This window comes from Rattus norvegicus, chromosome Y (genome assembly GCF_021556685.1).
Source record: "Rattus norvegicus strain SHRSP/BbbUtx chromosome Y, alternate assembly SHRSP_T2T, whole genome shotgun sequence".
NCBI lineage: Eukaryota > Metazoa > Chordata > Mammalia > Rodentia > Muridae > Rattus > Rattus norvegicus.
In genome coordinates, this window is record NC_141555.1 from 32,369,101 (window position 1) to 32,387,098 (window position 17,998).

Consider the following 17,998-nt stretch of genomic DNA (forward strand, 5'->3'; position numbering starts at 1 on the left):
CCATTCCTGAGAATGTTGGCAGCCATTGCCATCCTAACTAAAGATGCTGGGAAGTTGAACTTGGGGCAGCCACTCACCATCCTGGCACCCCATGCAGTTGAGGCTTTGATAAAACAGTCCCCTGACCACTGTCTCTCTAATTCCCTCATGACCCACTACCAAGCCTTGCTACTGGATGCGGAACGGGTCCAGTTTGGGCCCGTGTTCACTCTAAACCCAGCCACTCTGCCTCCTTTGCCAGAGGAGGCAGAACAGCACGACTGTTTGAAGATCCTCGCAGAAGTACATGGAATCAGACCATACCTATCGGACCGACCTCTCCAGGATGCAGACCATACGTGGTACACCGATGGTAGGAGCTACTTGATGAACCGGGAATGGAAAGCTGGAGCCGCGGTCACTACGGAGGACAAAGTGATCTGGGAAAGTACCTTGCCTGTTGGTACCTCCGCACAGCGGTCTGAACTCAATGCCTTAACTCAGGCACTCAAAATGGCAGAACGTAAGAGGCTGAATGTATATACAGACAGCCGCTACACCTTTGCTACGGCACACATTCATGGAGAGATCTACCAGAGATGAGGGCTGGTCACATCTGAGGGTAAGGGCATTAAGAACAAGACTAAAATTCTGGCCCTCCTGGCAGCTCTGTTCCTACCAAAAAGACTGAGCATTATACATTGCCCAGGGCATCAGAAGGGACACAGCCCCGAGGCACGGGGAAATTGGCTAGCTGATGTCTCAGCACATGAGGCCACATGGGCACCCAAGTTCTGCCCTTAAAAGACCAAGATCACAGCCAGAACAGACCGGTTGGCTCTACACCACGGAGGACACAAAGCTCTTACAGAAAATGGGGTCCGTTTGGTACCCACAACTAAAACGGTGGGTCTACACAGGGAAAACAGTTATGCCTACGAAGATGACCTTTGAATAAATCTCCTACCTACATAAATTAACACACCTTGGACTCAAGAAGATGAAGACCCTCTTAAAACGAGAAGAGATTGACACCTACCTCCTGGGATGAGAAAAGGCCTTGCGGGAGGTGACTGAAAGCTGCAGAGCCTGTGCTCAGGTAAACCCAGGAAAAGCTAAAATTGGACAAGGAGTCCGTCCCCGAGGATATCGGCCTGGTACCCACTGGGAAATTGACTTCATTGAAATCAAGCCTGGTATGTATGGACACAAATACCTCTTAGTGTTCATAGATACCTTCTCCGGATGGGTAGAGGCTTTCCCCACGAAACATGAAACGGCCAAGGTGGTGACCAAGAAGCTCCTCGAAGAAATCTTCCCCAGGTATGGAATGCCTCAAGTATTGGGGTCAGATAACGGGCCCGCTTTCGTCTCCCAGGTAAGTCAGTTGGTGGCCAAGTTATTGGGGATTGATTAGAAGTTACATTGTGTTTATATAGCCCGAAGTTCAGGACAGGTAGAGCGCATGAATAGAACAATTAAGGAGACTTTATCTAAATTAACGCTTGCAACTGGCTCAAAGGATTGGGTGTCCCTACTACCCCTAGTCCTATACTGGGCCCGGAATACACCGGGCTCCCATGGCCTGACTCCCTTTGAAATAGTATATGGGACCCCACCCCCATTTATCAATTTCTTTGATTAAAATATCGCTGAATTTGCTAATATCCGTTCCTTGGCAGCACATCTTCAGGCCCTACAAATCGTGCAGAGACACATCTGGAAACCTCTAGCCACGACCTACCAAGACAGGCTTGAACAACCGACAGTGCCACACCTGTTCCAGATCGGAGACTCCCTGTGGGTGCGCAGACATCAGACCAAGAATCTCTAGCCTCAGTGGAAAGGACCCTATACAGCTCTCCTGACTACCCCGACAGCCTTGAAGGTAGAAGGAATTGCGGCTTGGATCCACGTGTCTCACGCCAAGGCAGCCCAACCTGAGGAAACGGCCAATCACAACATCGCGCCACAGACATGGAAGTCTCAACGCACTCAAAACCCCCTAAAGCTAAGATTTTCACGTTGTTGCTCTTAACTGTCTTATGGACTAGGGGTGGGGCGAGTCTGGGGGCTAGCCCCCACCAGGTATATAATATGTCCTGGATAATAACTAATTTAGAGATGGGTTGGTCTCAAGTCCTAGCTAATGGTAAGCATGTTGAAGGAACCTGGTAGCCCCCTTTGACTTTCGACCTTTGTCAACTGGCTAAGGACTCCTGGGAGCATAATGAGCGGACTCCCCACAACTCATACCCACCCTGCAGACACTCTGATTGTTATACTTGTCCCGGAGGTAAGAGGACACCGGAGTGCGGAGGTCCTGAGACCTTCTACTGCGCTAAGTGGCGGTGTGAGACTTACACTCGAGGATGGTGGGGAACCAAGAAGGGGGACTTAGTGGCCTTCTCCCCTGAGACTCCAGGCGAATCTCGAATTACAATAGAATTCACGGATCAAGGTAAAAACACAGACTGGAAGGTGGGGCGTAGGTGGGGGATACGGTTGTATACCCCTGGCCAAACTAACCCAGGACTCCTGTTCACACAAGAGATTGGTCCAAATCCAGTCCTCATGGATCAAAAGCCCATTTCCTGACCAGCACCGGCATTGTCCCCGGTCGAACCCCCACTGTGGCTAAACACCACTCAGAACTCTGGGGATATCTTGAAAACTCCCTCCCTGACTAGGGACCCTTCCACACCGGCCACTCGGATGTTAGGAACGGGAGACCAGCTAATCAACTTAGTGACCAGGGCATACTTGGCACTCAATTATTCAGAACCTGACAAGACCCAAGAATGCTGGCTGTGCCTGGTCTCTAGCCCGTCCTATTATGAGGGTGTGGCAGTCATGGGGAATTAAACTAACCAGACCACGGCCCCGGCCAGGTGCACAACCCTCCCTAGCCATAGGCTGACATTGCCGGAAGTCTCAGGACAGGCACACTGTATAGAGACCATACCCCCAACTCACCAGGTCCTCTGTGCTATCACCAAGAGGATCCCCACTGGAAGCTACTACCTAGCAGCTCCTACAGGCACCTATTGGGCCTGAAACACCAGATTGACTCCTTGTATCTCCGCCACAAATCTCCGCAGATCCTCTGACTAATGTGTACTGGTAGAAATTTGGCCTAAGGTCACCTACCATGGGCCCGAGTACATATACTCAGATTTTGAGGGGCTGACTCGTTTCAGGTGAGAACCCATCACCATGACCCTAGCTCTACTCTTAGGAGGAATCACCTTAGGAGGAATGGCTGCAGGTATAGGGACAGGGACCACTGCCCTCATCGAGACGAGTCACTTTCGTCAGCTACAAGCGGCCATGAATGCAGATCTAAAAGCTATCAAGGAATCCATGAGTGCATTAGAAAAGTCCTTAACATCTTTGTCTGAAGCAGTCTTACAAAATAGGAGAGGGGTAGACATGCTGTTCCTTCGTGAAGGAGGGCTATATGCTACTCTAAAAGAAGAATGTTGTTTCTAAGCAGACCATACAGGATTAGTGAGAGATAACATGGTTAAGCTCCGAGAATGCTTGGCCCAGAGACAGAAGCTGTTTGATTCCCAACAAGGCTGGTTCGAGGGGTGGTTTAACCGATCCTCTTGGTTTGCTACCCTGGTGTCCACCTTGATCGGACCCTTAATCATCCTCCTCCTAATCCTCCTCTTTGGACCCTGCATTTTAAACAGATTGATGCAGTTCATAAAGAACAGACTCTCAGTCATTCAGATGCTTGTTCTCACCCAACAATACCAGAGGGTAAGACAACAGGAAGAGATTCCTTAGAATTCGATTTGAGTAAAGGATTTTACTCAAGTCTAAAAGAAAATGGGGGAAAATGAAACACCAACCTCATGAGTCTTAACTCAGAGCTGCAACAGGCTTGAACGAGCCCAGCCATGTACAGATACCTAGGGCCGAGTCACCGTTAAAACTAACAGACCATAAAAGTAAAGCAATACAGAACAGACTAGGAGTACCGGATCTGGCAGGAAGGGATAAGCCCCCAGCCCCCGACATTCAGGACGTCCCAGCCCGCAGTACTCTTTTACCATGTTACAACCTCATTCGAATATGACTCAAACCTGCCAATTTATGTAGCTATACCTTATTACCTCATCATGTGAAATAACCAATCATATGAGAAGATGTCTATATGCCTCGTTTAAATCCACCAATCCCCGTAACTATGCATCTGCTTCTGTATGCCGCTTCTGCTTCCCCAAACCCTATAAAAAGCCCCATGCTGGAGCTGCTGGGCAAGCAAGTCCTCTGAGGAGATTGTGTGCCCACAGGTACCTGTGTTTCCCAATAAACCCTCTTGCTGATTGCATCCGAGTGGACTTGGCTTGGTCATTGGGCACTTGTGGTCTCCTCCTGAGGGAAAGGTCCTCTCCGGAGGTCTTTCACAAAACGTCAGAAGTTGGGGTTGGGGATTTAGCTCAGTGGTAGAGTGCTTGTTTAACAAGCACAAGGCCTGGTTTCAGTTCTCAGCTCCGAAAAAAAAAAAAAAAGTCAGAAGCTTCAAATGCCATACAATCTAATGAAATACTCTCTCCTTACTATTTCCTAGAAGCATTAACGTCACATCTTTCTACTTCTATACTTCCCAAATAACTTTATTTTCAAAGAAGAGAAATCTTAAGGAAACAGAACCCATTTAAAATAATCTACACATTTTCCAATCCAAATTTCCAAGAAAACACTTGTAGGAGTTGTTTCAAATGTTATCATGAATGAAATATGAATCTTTGAACACAGAGATTGGCTTCCAGCTGAATCCTTTTGTCTCCAAAAATCAATGATAGCAAATAACTTATTTCAAATATGTTTGTTTTTTAATATAACAAGATTCCAAATAAATATTATGATTAATCTTCCTAAATAGGCTGCCTAAATGCTCACCTACAATGATTCTAGGTGCAGAGTTAATGCATACACCTCCATCTTAACAAATCATGCAGCATAAAATGAAAACAACCACGGTGACAATTTTGAAAGTGGACTTAATACAGTGCTGTTACTATGGTAACCCAGGCAGACTCGTTCTTTGAAAGAATCACATCAGAGTCTAAACAAGGCCTTGTCATGGTCTTTTACCCTTCTTTCCTCACAAATGTTTCTTTTGCAACAGCCTCAATAAAACAGTATCTACATAATTAGTCATTGTGACGAGATTCTTTTTTCTCAGTTATTATTTCTAAAGACTTTGTTTTTTAGGACACTGTCTAATAAAATAACCTAACTAGGGCTGGGTCAATGGCTCAACTGGTAGGACGTCTTCCTAGCAAACAGAATCCCTGAGTTTGATGTCCATCACCACATAAAACTGATTGTTGTTGTTGTTGCACTTTCATGTAATCCCAGCACTTAAGAGGGAAACAGAAAGAAGGGAGTCAGAAGTTCAAACTCATGCTTGCTACATAATGAATTTGAAGCTAGTCAGACCTATGGGTGGCCTAGCCCTCTCCTTTTTTAATTTTTGTGTGAGACTTGTACTTTTTGTTTTGTTTTGTTCTGTTCTGTTCTGTTCTTTTTTTTTTTTTTCTTCAAGACAGGGCTTTTATGCGTGACACTGGCTATCCTGGAATTCTCTCTATAGACAAGGTTGGCATCAAACTCAAAGATCTACCTGCCCCTGCTGGGATTAAAGGGATGTAGTGATACCTCCTGACATGACACCCAATCCTAAAGAAAGAAAAAACGGAAGAAAGAAGGAAGAAAGGAAGGAAGGAAGGGAGGAAGGAAGGAAAGAAGGAAGGAAAGAAGGAAGGAAGGGAGGAAGGAAGGAAGGAAAGAAGGAAGGAAGGAAGGAAGGAAGAAAGGAAGGAAGGAAGGAAGGAAGGAAGGAAAGAAGGAAGGGAGGAAGGAAGGAAGGAAGGAAGGAAGGAAAGAAGGAAGGAAGGAAGGAAGGAAATGAAACCTGATCACAATTCAATGTCAAAATTTTGCCAGGGCAAGTTCTAGACTTTTTGGTACAAAAATTATTTATGTATCCAATATACAGCGATATTAAAATGTTTTAAAAACTTTAGGGATGTGATAAAATTAATAAATGGCCACTGCATTTTTCTCTCCATGGCATTCATGCAGCAAGTCCACCTATAAAGTCTATACCATGATTTCAGCACGATTCTCACAATGATTCTGTGAAGTAAATAGCTATAGGTATTATTATCTCTACTTTAAAGATATAGCTATGTGTAAGACAAAAACAGCTGTGACAAATGGGGTCCAGGGAAACAGAAGAAGGAAGCAGAATTACTTCTCCCTTACACTGCAAGGTGAGGCTGGATGAGCCCCGTGGCACAGTGACCACATGGCACACCGCACTCAGGGCCCTGAGCAAGAGCCTGGTATCACAAAATAAAAATAAGGAGCCAGGCAGGGTTACTCACTTCTCTAATCCCAGAGCTTGAGTAGTTATGGCAGGAGGATCAGACCTTCATGGTAATTTTCAGCTGCATGTAATCTAAATGTCATCTTTTATCTGTGGCCTAGCAGGCTGTGAGAGAGATTTGTGCTAAGGGATTTACTGATCACTGCTTACACAAAATAGTATAATAGAAGTCTTTCAAAATATGTGGTTTTAAACCTCCATAAATTTACCACTTTAACCATTCCTTAGTATATACAGTTAAACAAAGCTCTATAATTTTAAATCAGATATAATGAAATAATAATAATGTAATCAGATATTTTTTTTGTTTTTGAAAAAGAATATAATTTACTGTCAGTTTATATATATACATATATAGATATAGATATAGATATGTAGCAGATAAGTCATAATGCATCAAATATATCAATGCAAAACTGTACTACATTAAACTATAGCTAAATAGGAAATATATGTATTTACTAGTACAGAACTGCTTCATTTATAGATAAATTATGATGGCTCAAACTTCTGTTCACATTCCCCAGCTCCCTGTGATACTGGGGAAATAGCATCCATTTCCTCATAAGCCAACTGTTCAAACAAAGAGGTCAGAAACCAACCTGATGGAGGCAGTACTTTTTCTCTACCATGGGTGCTCAGGGACTGAACTCAGGCTGTCTAGTTTTACTTCAGGTGCCTTTCCTTGTGAAGCAATTTTGCTGGCCCATCCCAACCTTCTTTGTACTTCTTCTTACATCATGCTAAGGACTGACCACAGAGCTCCATGAATGACAGGCAAGCTATATATTACTTATTTTGAGACAGGATCTTATTATGTTGCCAGGTTTGCCTAAACTCACTCTGTAAATAAGACAGGCCTTGGACTTCTAATCCTTTTGTGTTGTTAATGGTCTTTATGTAAACATAAGTTCCTCAAGGCTGAGTCTCTCACCATTGTAGATGGTGTGAAGACCGTAACCTGACTACCTTAGACTGTCCATTTGAAAGTCACTCACTGTTCATACCTGTGTCTGAACGTGCCTGTGACTATCCAAATCTGTCAAATGTGTTCTCTGTGTGTGGGGAGCTGTGCATCAGTGTCTTCCCAGGTGTTCTCCACCTTATTTTTTTTTTATTTTTTTTTATTTATTATATATAAGTACACTGTAGCTGTCCCCAGACACACCAGAAGAGGGCATCAGATCTCTTTACAGATGGTTGTGAGCCACTATGTGGTTGCTGGGACTTGAATCATGACCTCTGGAAGAGCAGTCAGGTTCTCTAACCGCTGAGCAATCTCTCCAGTACTCTACCTTATTTTTTGAGACATGGTCTCTGAATGAACCTGCAGCTCAATGACAGCATAATATGACTGGCAAGCAAGTCACAGTGTCTATCTCCCCAGAGCTGGAGTTATAGGTGTTTGCTGACTTCCACACCCTTTACATGGGTGTTGGGGACCAAATTCACTACAGCCCTAAAATGTATGCTTAGCAGGGCACCAGCCCTTACAAATCTGAAAGCTAAACATGTGATCAAACATCCCAGATCTATACAGAGTTCCCCTTGTTCTGCTGTAGCCTGCTTACTTGCAGTGATCACCAATGTGATAAATGCACTGATTTATGTTTTTTTTTGTTCTGTATCAAATAAAATATTATGTGATCACCTCCAGTTGTTATAACCTGAGTCTGTGCTCCCAGGCTACTAGCACTTAAGTTTTTCTCACAAGAATTAACTATCTCTTATTTCCTGAGGTGAGTGCTGTATGTTGTGTCAATAGCAACTACTAGCAATTTTAACTTCCTAATGAATATATTACAAGTATAATCTATCCCAGCACTCATTTATATCTAAGATGGGAGGCAGATGTTTCTGATAATTTAGTAAAAGAAGTCATATAGCATCTTTTACCAAATCCACTGTCAAATCTATAAATCACGGTGCATCCTATGACGGACGACTGGCAATTCCTTAGCAAGAATTAAAATTATGGAAGTCGTTGGGATGTGTTTCCTTCACTGAGGTACTCAATTAAATTCTATCACTTAACAGGAATTGTTACATTTAGGGGTAGGGGATTTAGCTCAGTGGTTAGAGCGCTTGCCTAGGAAGCGCAAGGCCCTGGTTTTGATCCCCACCTCCGAAAAAAGGAGCAAAAAAAAAAAAAAAAAAAAAAAAGAATGGCTACATTGATCAATACTATTCTAGCACGGACCCTATGTCATACTGTGAATGTTCAGGGACACCAATATAACCGTACTAACAGTGCCCTCATCTGACATGGCGTCAGATACATGTTAGACCAATAGTTTCGCACTTCAGAATATATCTCCCAGTAGAGCCACACAGAAAAGGTTACTGAGAACAATTTACGTGAGTATTTAAAAAGCACGTTACTAATCTGCATGAGTCACAGCTCTTTGCACTGTGTAAGGTGTGGGCTGATGCCCTTTTCTCAACAGACAAAGAAGGAATGTGTTTTAGTGCAAGGATGGGAAATCACTGATTAACAGTTCTTGGGAAAATGTTAAAAATTCAAAAAGGTGTGTCTGTATGTGGTTCTGAACTTAAAAGCTTTTTTTTTCCTACTTCCAACAGAAGAGCAGTAGCAAGTCATAGCAGAATGCCATGGAGATGAGAAAGTGGAGCGATGAGAGAACTCAATTTGCAGTTAAGTGGGCTATAGACAATCCTTACAAGTTCGTCAAAGAAAATGATTAAAAATATACTTGGTTGAGAGAGGGATTCTTGTGCACCTAACCATTTCTTAACCTCATTAATAAACAAGGAAATTTCAACCTCCCCAGCACCCCCAAGAAAAAACAAGAAAAAAAACTTCAAAAACAAAAAAACACTCTAAACCACTGAATTAAAACCCAAGGCACTCATAAGTTAAAGCCACTGAGCAACAGACAGGATTGAAATAGGATCTCAAGTCTTACCAACTGACTGCAAGTCTTACTGATAAAAACTGCTAATTGTAATGAGATTAAAACTGTATTCAAGGCTAATCTGAGTTGACCAGGTTCTGGAGCCTCAGCAGAACCAGCAGCATGGATGGCAGAGTCCAGGGCAACAGATTGCAGTAGTAAGGGCTTAGATGGGAGACCTCAGCCTAACTTTGTGAGAGCTGTAAAGAGCTGGAAATGTCCTGGTGAAGAAAGTCGTAAAGGATTTGCCAGGCAGCATTTAATGGATGACAAGAGTCTCTTCTTGTGTCACAGTACCAGCACATGCACTGGATGAAGCAAGCCAAGCAGGAAAGCACTGAACAGTGGCTCGCACTCCGAAAGTATATCTGTGGTAAAATTCTGGTTCTGTGAAGATTTCAAAGAAGAAGGAAAACAATATCACAATTCAAATAAATTAACTGTTTGTACCATTTAGTCACACAGTACAACTACCCATCAGCGTATTCCTAAAACCGTAACCCGTGGGTTCACAGTCACTCTCTTCTATGCAGACACTACTTGGTCAAACTCATTAGTGGCTGAGAAACCGGGAAAAGGTGAGGTGGGCTACTGGGCAATGGTTTTTGAGATTTCTGAATATCCTAGAACCAACTAAAATAATTTTGTACTTTTTTCAAGTGTAATAAAACTATAGGAAAAGAATCTATGAGTAAAAGGAAGAAAAACATCTGCTTTGTTCAATGACTTTAAACATAGGAAAACGTAGAAATATCACGGGTACTGAGACAGCTTTGTTAAGTGGCAAGTTACTATAAACATACACCCAGACCACACGGTCTATGGCCTCCTCATAATCAGGGAAAGCTTATGGCTCATTATTGTTTTTTATTGCTGCTCTCCAGTAGTTTTTGTTCTGGGGACAGGATTTCATTTATGCACCCCAGGATGACCGACCATCCTATGGCTTCACCATCCTCAGTGCTGGGATTACAGGGGAGTGGTGGCCTGTCACACCCAATTTATCATTATCTTTTTGAGTACATGCTAGATCTCTCTACATTAGATCTTTGTTATTAATGCAAACTTCCTAACTAAATGAACTTGGTGTCACCTAAGCATGGGTAAAGAGCCAGAAGAAGGTCACGACTTCTGAATTGATCAGGATGTTCTTTCTCAAGGCATCCGACCTGATACTAAGCAATCAGTACTTGGACCACTGGCACCTATAATGGCATCCTGAGCATTTATATGAGGACAAGTTGCTGGCGCTCGAGCCGTTGTGATGCAGCGACCAACACATATTAACGTTGAGATATAACTGCAGAATTCTTTAAGTGTAAGTGGTAAATGTATTGGCAAGTGGTTGACTAAAATCCTAACACAACTTAAAAGTCAAATAAATGATTTCAGATAAGGAGATTTTTTTTTTATGTGAATGCTCAAAGTAAAGAATCATGCTTGTATATGCATTACAGCTGCTGTGTTTCCCTCTGACTCTCAACACTGCTATATTCTCAGTACCTGAGGGAGATAAATAAAGACAGACAGCTGGTCTTATCTGTTTACCCTCCCCCTCAGCAATGCACACAAAAATCAAACAAAATGTGGTTCTGATGTAAGAGTGTAATGAACAATATTAGATATATAAATTGCATGCATTAATAGAAAACTCGGTAATACTGCCTATGTTTACTAAAAACTCAGCTTGTCAACTATGTTAAAAAAAACCCTCTTTTCCTTTAATTCACATGAAAAGAAAGAAATCTTTCCCTGACTTACTTCTTCCCTGACTTATTTCAACTCTTAAGGTTTAACTACTCCTGGTTTTTCAGTACTGGGGACTGAATTCAGGAGTCCATTTGAGACAGGCAACCATTCTTCTACTGAGCTACAGAACCCTCCCCTTCCTCGGCACCCCCAAACACTTTTTTGGCTGAAGACACATGGGGGTCAAGGGCAGTTACTAGACACATAAAGGTGACTTGTAGGTTTACTGGGGGGATAGCACAGTGAGCAGAGAGCTTGAGGTGCAAGGGTGAGTATCTGAGTTTGAGTGCAAGGAATCCACATAAAAAGCAAGATTTTATAACATGAATCTATAATCCCTGTGCTCCAGCAACTGGATGGCAGGGTGAGATAGGAGAATCTTAGACGCTGATAGGCCAGCTTGTCTGGCAGAGCCGAGGTAAACAAAAGAAACCCTGCCTCAATACAAGATGAAACAATGCCTGCCATGGTCCTCTGATATTCTACCTGTGCAGGGGGTCACATATATATTTATGGAAAATACAAACACGTCAGGTTTTAAGTTACTTATAGATGAACAAATAAAAATAAATTTATAGTACTCCTGTAAATTTAAGGTACTAAGTTCATTGAATAGATGAGGAAACTGCTGTAGAAATGAAGTTTTGTCCATATGACCAAAACAACAACCCACCAATGGTGGAGCTGGACCTAACAGTCAGGCAGAGTAATGCTCTTTCCATAGTAGCTTGGTAATTTGGTTGGTCATGTGTACTGTAGACGTTTCATGTATCCTAGACATGTAAACTGTAATTACCCTATATGCACAGAAACAGGTTACAAAATTATCATAACTCTCAGCAATATTAAATTGTATGAGTTGGGTGCATAATACTTTTTATCAACTAGTAGGAAGGAGAACCTTGAAGTTTTGGTTGTAATGGTTGACCTGTCCTACTAGCTACAGAACTCTAATAATACAAAGAAAATATACAGTCAATAGGTAAGTTCTTGTAAAAGCCCTTGCAACTAGGCTTATAACTTTATGATATAAAATGACAATTCTTAATAAAAAGCATCCAAGAAATAATAAAGTTCTGTAGATCATTTAATTTCAACTGGTTTTCTCTTCAATCCATTCAGACCTCACCAAATGTTACTAAACTCCTCTTATGCTGCATGCAGTATTTTAGCACTTAGAGAAAACAGTCCAGGCATAAAGGTGTTTGTGACGAAGTCCAACTATTTCTTACATATTAGTGGGAAGTAGAGGCAGGAGTATGTGGTGCACTGTCATATCACAAGCATCTGAACAAACTAATATGGGCTAAAGGGATAGAAAAAATAGAGAGAACATTTTAGTGTAGTGTGATCTCAGAGTGCCTCACTAAAAACACAGCATTAAACAGAAATCTAAATGAAGGAAAGAAAAGGCAAAGAGACACTCTGGGAAAGAGCTCCCTAAGCAACAGATGTGTTCAAAAACAAATGAATTCAGCTGAATGAACATGGGGATTAAGAAAAGATTGGAAGTAACCAACAACTAAGGTGCAACATCCTTAAACATACTGTTTACTATGGAGGGGGAGAGGATGAAGAAAGGGGAACAGAAGAAAAACCACCTTGCACAGACTTGTGGTTAGAAAAAGCTCACGGTAGATGCACACTGTCATACGGTAAATAAGAAACAAATCTGGAAACAAATATAGTAATAATGTCAGGAGTGAAGAGTGATAAAATTCAAAGAATATGAAGACACAGTAAAAAGATTTCTTGTATGTGTAAATGATAAAATATGAAGGATGTTGTTTGGAAACCAGGTGTTGGCCAAAGGTAAAGATGTCATGTGTGCTGTCCCCAGCGAGTTGTGTTACTAATAGTAACAGTGAGCAACTGACTCTAACACTGTTTCAAAAGGGATGTGACTTCCTACAGACCTGAAGGGTTCAAGTTATCAAGGACTAAAATATTTACAAACATGAGCCAAAAGGAATAAAGCCATTAGCTCTCAGGAAAACAACTGTGCCCTTCCCCAAACCAGGCTTTTGGAATAAAGAAAATATTGATATAAACACTCTGACTTCCAGGAACCATAACAAGCTCCTGATTCCCATATGAGGAAGGCTCAATGAAGGGTATTTCTTCAGCAAACCTACTCAACTCCTACCCAGGAATCACTGAGCTTTCCCATTGTCGACATATTTTTTCCTCTTTTTATACCAAGACAGAAGGCCAGCTTGCTTCTCCCCATATCTGATCTGTTCATCCTCTTTGTTCTCTTTCTCAAATGGCTGTTTACTCTGAATTGGACGCAAATTAGTAAGCCCTAGAGGTACTGAAAGAATATCGTTGAGGCTGTTGCAGACACAACACGACTTTTGACATCACAGAAGAAGCTAGGGCTCTCCAGGATACAAGAGATTTTTCAGGCAGGGCCTAATGATAATGTCACTGAGAACTGTAATTGCCTACCTGGGAAACAGCTTTCCTTACATTGACCAGATTCGAGGGTGCCCTTTACAGGTGTGTCTTCTGTGACCCAGTGGAAATCTTTACATACTACAACTCTCTAAAGGTAGAGACTTCTCTTTTCTTCATTAGTGGTTACATGCTCTGAATGGAGAAAGTTAGTCAGGGGCTTGGCATAGGTAGAAAAGATCTAGGAACATGGAGAGGAGGAGATTGTTCTGGATAATAATTCTTTCCAAGGTACATTCCTGTGACATACAGTTCAATTTGCTAGGTTTTCTGTTTCCCAAAGGTCAGTATTTTCTGTGCAGACCTTTAATTGAATGAAAATTGGACTATATTTACTTATTGTAATCCCTTGGTATAGGACTTTATATATATTCCTGAATGTGAACTTAAAAATTCTGATTTTCAATTCATTATTTTGCAATGATTTTGGCAATAAAGGGGGCCACCTTTAGAGTGAATATAACAGTGTAAATATTGTGTACTCTCTTCAAATGATAAACTCCCAAATCCTTATTTTTCCCTAAAATTACCAACATCAGTAAAGCAGAGGACAACATAGACTATAGAATGCAGTACTGTAGTCCCATTTGATATCAGTTTCTAATATCTACCTTCCTGTGTTCTCACAGCCAGACTTGACGGTATTGGATGTTTTACCATGATCTTTCTTCAGGCCAAACATAAGATTCAGGAGGATGGGCGGTAAGAGGAATGGCATGAGGTCTAGTGAAAATTCAACTTCAATAGTTTCATAAGAACAGGAGAGAGTCTATTTGGCATTGTCATTTGTGTATTCTACATTCTTGACCTAGTTTCCCAGGATCCATGTTAAAATTCCACCTAACATCATACCTGTTGGAGCCACCAAAAGTTTGAAGTGTGTGTGTGTGTGTGTGTGTGTGTGTGTGTGTGTGTGTATAATCAGACACCAAAAATAGATAAGATTGAAGAAGCTAAGAATTGCACACTGCCAGCAACAAGATATAGAATTTTCCTGAGAGACAGAGCTAGATCATGTCAAATACAGAAGTGAATCCTAGTGGCAAACCAGTGAACTGTAAACTTACCTCATGTTGGTGGATTTTGTGAAAGGATAACAAAAGATGAAGGTGCTTACAACTAAATAAGAACAACTGTGCCAACAAACCAGAGCTTTCTGGTACTAAACAAATATTCGAAGACTGTACATGGATAGACCAATGACTCCAACTGCATATGTAGCAGAGAATGGCCTTGTTCGGCACCAAAATAAGGAGAAGCCGTTTTACCAAACTAGGTTTGACTCCCCGTTCAAGGGAATGTCAAGGTGCAGTAAGGGAGGTTATACAAGAAGGGTAGGGGGACAGGTTAGGAGTCTTACAGAAAGGAAACTGGGAAAGAAAAAAAAAAACATTTGAAATGTAAATGTAGAAACATTCAGTTAAAAAAAGCAATAAAATTTAGTAAAAAATAAAGAAAAATGAAAGAAATAAAAGAAAGGAAAACTGCAAGTTAATGTCACCAATTGTCTCAGAAATCTAAAGGGTCACCTTCAGGGAATGGGAGTCAGAGTAATACTAGTGGAAAGACTGAGATCATGAAGTCTCAACTAGAAGCACGATATCAGTGTCAGACTCAATCTGCTCTATAGGAATGCAAAGCATGGGGGAATTTCCTCTGAGCAGAGGACACAATATTTGTCTTTAGCTCCTTCCTTAGGACTATTTTCTTCTGGGCAAAAAAAGTAAAGGCGTGAGCTCTCAGGAAAACAACTGTACACTTCCCAACACCTGGCTTTTGGAATAATAAATAAATGATATAAACGCTCTGACTTCCTGGTATCATAACAACAGGGAAGTCCAGATTCTTCTCAGAGGCTCCCAGCTCCTGTTTCTGATACGTGAAGGATAAGATCAAGGCTTCTCTTCAGCAAATCCACTCAGCCCCTACCCAGGACTCTCTGAATGTTCCCACGGATGGCATATTTCTTCATTTTTTGTTTTACGAAAACAGAAGGCCAGCTGCCTTCTCCCCTTCTCGGATCTCTTCATCCTTTTTTTCTCCCTCCCAAATGACTGTTTACATTGAATGAGAGGCTAATTAATAAACCTAGAGTTACAGAAGGAATAACCCTTAGGCCAGGCTGTGATGACAACACTTGTGACATTACAGAAGAATCTAGTGCACTCCAGGGTACAAGAGATTTTTCAGGGAGGGCCAAATGGTGATGTCACTATGAACTGCCATTGCCTACCTGCTGAACTTCTTTCTTTAATGGCCAGATTTGAGGGTGCCCCTTCAAGGAGTGTCTCCTGTGAAACAGTGGAAACCTTTATGTATTCATCTCTCTAAAATAGAGACTTCTTTTAGCATCATTAGTGGTTACATGCTTTGAATGGAGAAACTTATTCAGAGGCTTGTCATGGGTAGAAAAGATCTAGGATCATGGAAGGGAGGAGATTCTTCTGGATAATAATTCTAATCCAATGTCCATTCTTGTTACATTCAGTTCAATTTCCTAGGTTTTCTCTATTTCCCAAAGGAAAGGATTTTCCCTACAGCCCTATTATTGAGTGGATATTGTATTTCATTTTCTTACTGTAAATTCCTTGATAGGGCACATAGGGAATATATATATTCCTGAATGTGTACTCAAAAATTCTGTTTTCGAATTCAATATTCTTGTAATGATTTTGACAAGAATGAAGGCCAAGGCAAAGAGTGAATATAACAGTGTAAATACTCTGTAATTACTGCAAATTATAAACTACCAAATCCTTTTTTTTTAATCCAAAAATTACCAGAGATCTGTAAAGAAAAGTAAAACATGGACTATAGAATGTGGTTCTGTAGTCCCATTAGATAACAATTCTCTAATATCTACCTTCCTGTGTTTCCAGGCACAGAATTGAGGGATTTGCATGTTTATCATGATTCTTTCTTCAGGACAAACATAAGGTTCAGGAGGATGGGCAGTGAGAGGAATAGCTTGATGTCCTGTGAAACCTCAACTTCAAAAGGTTAATAAGAACAATGGGGAGTCTATTTGGCATTATCATTTGTGGACTCCTCATTTTTGCCCTACTTGCAAAGAATCCATGTTAAAATTCCACCTACCCTCATAGCAGTAGGCGCCAAAAAAAATATATATATATATATATATATATATATATATATATATTCTCTCTCTCTCTCTCTCTCTATATATATATATATATATATATAGAGAGAGAGAGAGAGAGAGAGATAAAGATAGGATAGATACAAAAATATATAAATATAGATACAGATATAAATAGATATAGATAGATATAGATGATATAGATATAGAAATATATAGTTATAGATAGATGTAGATATAGATATAGATACAGATACATATACAGAGATAGATAGATACATAGATAAGTAGATAGATAGATAGATAGATAGATAGATAGATAGATAGATAGATAGATTGAAGGACAGATGGATATATCAGCCACCAAAATTAGATAATATTGATGAACCTAATAAGGGCAGGCTGCTAGGAACCAATATAGGTCTTTCCTGACATACACAGCTATAGCATGCCAAATACAGAAGTGAATGTTTGTGGCAGAGCAGTGTTTTCAGCAACAAAGAGGCCCAGCTATAGAGTGAATATATCAGTGAAAATACTCCGTACCTACTTCAGATGGTAAACAAATCTTTATTTTATCCAAAAATTATGAGACATCAGTAAAGCAAAGTACAACATGGACAAGAGAATGAGGTTCTGTAATACCTTTAGATGTCAGTTCTCTAATATATACCTTCCTGTGTTCCCAGTGTCAGGCTTCAGGTTTTTGGATGTTTTACGATGGTTCTTTCTTCAGATAAAATATAAAATTCAGGAGGTTGTGCAGGGAGAGCAATGACTTGAGGTCCAGGGAAACCTCAACATCACTAGTTTCATAAGAACAGGAGGAAGTCTATTTGGTATTTTCATTTGTAGATTCTAAATAATTGAGGTAGTTCCAAAGAATCCATGTTAAAATTCCACCTAATCTCAAGGCTGTATGAGCCACTATATATATATATATATATATATATATATATATATATATATATATATATATATATATATATATATATATATATATATGCGCCACCAAACTAGATAAGACTGTTGAAGCTAAGAAGTGCATGCCTCCAGGAACAGGATATAGAACTTTCCTGAGAGACACAGCTAGAGCAGGTCCAATACAGAAATGAAAGCTTGTGGCAAGCCAGTGAACTGAGAACGGACCTCTTGCTGGTAGATTTTGAGAAATGATTACAAGAGCTGAAGGGGCATTAAACACCACAAGAACAACAATGCCAAGTAACAAGAGATTTCAGGTACTAAACCAATATTCAAACAATGTATATGGACAGACCTAAGGCTCCAACTGAATTTGTAGCAGAGGATGGCCTTTTTGGGCACCAATGGAAGGAGAAGCACTTTGGTTTCCTCACTAGGTTTAGCTCCCAGTTTATGGGAATGTCA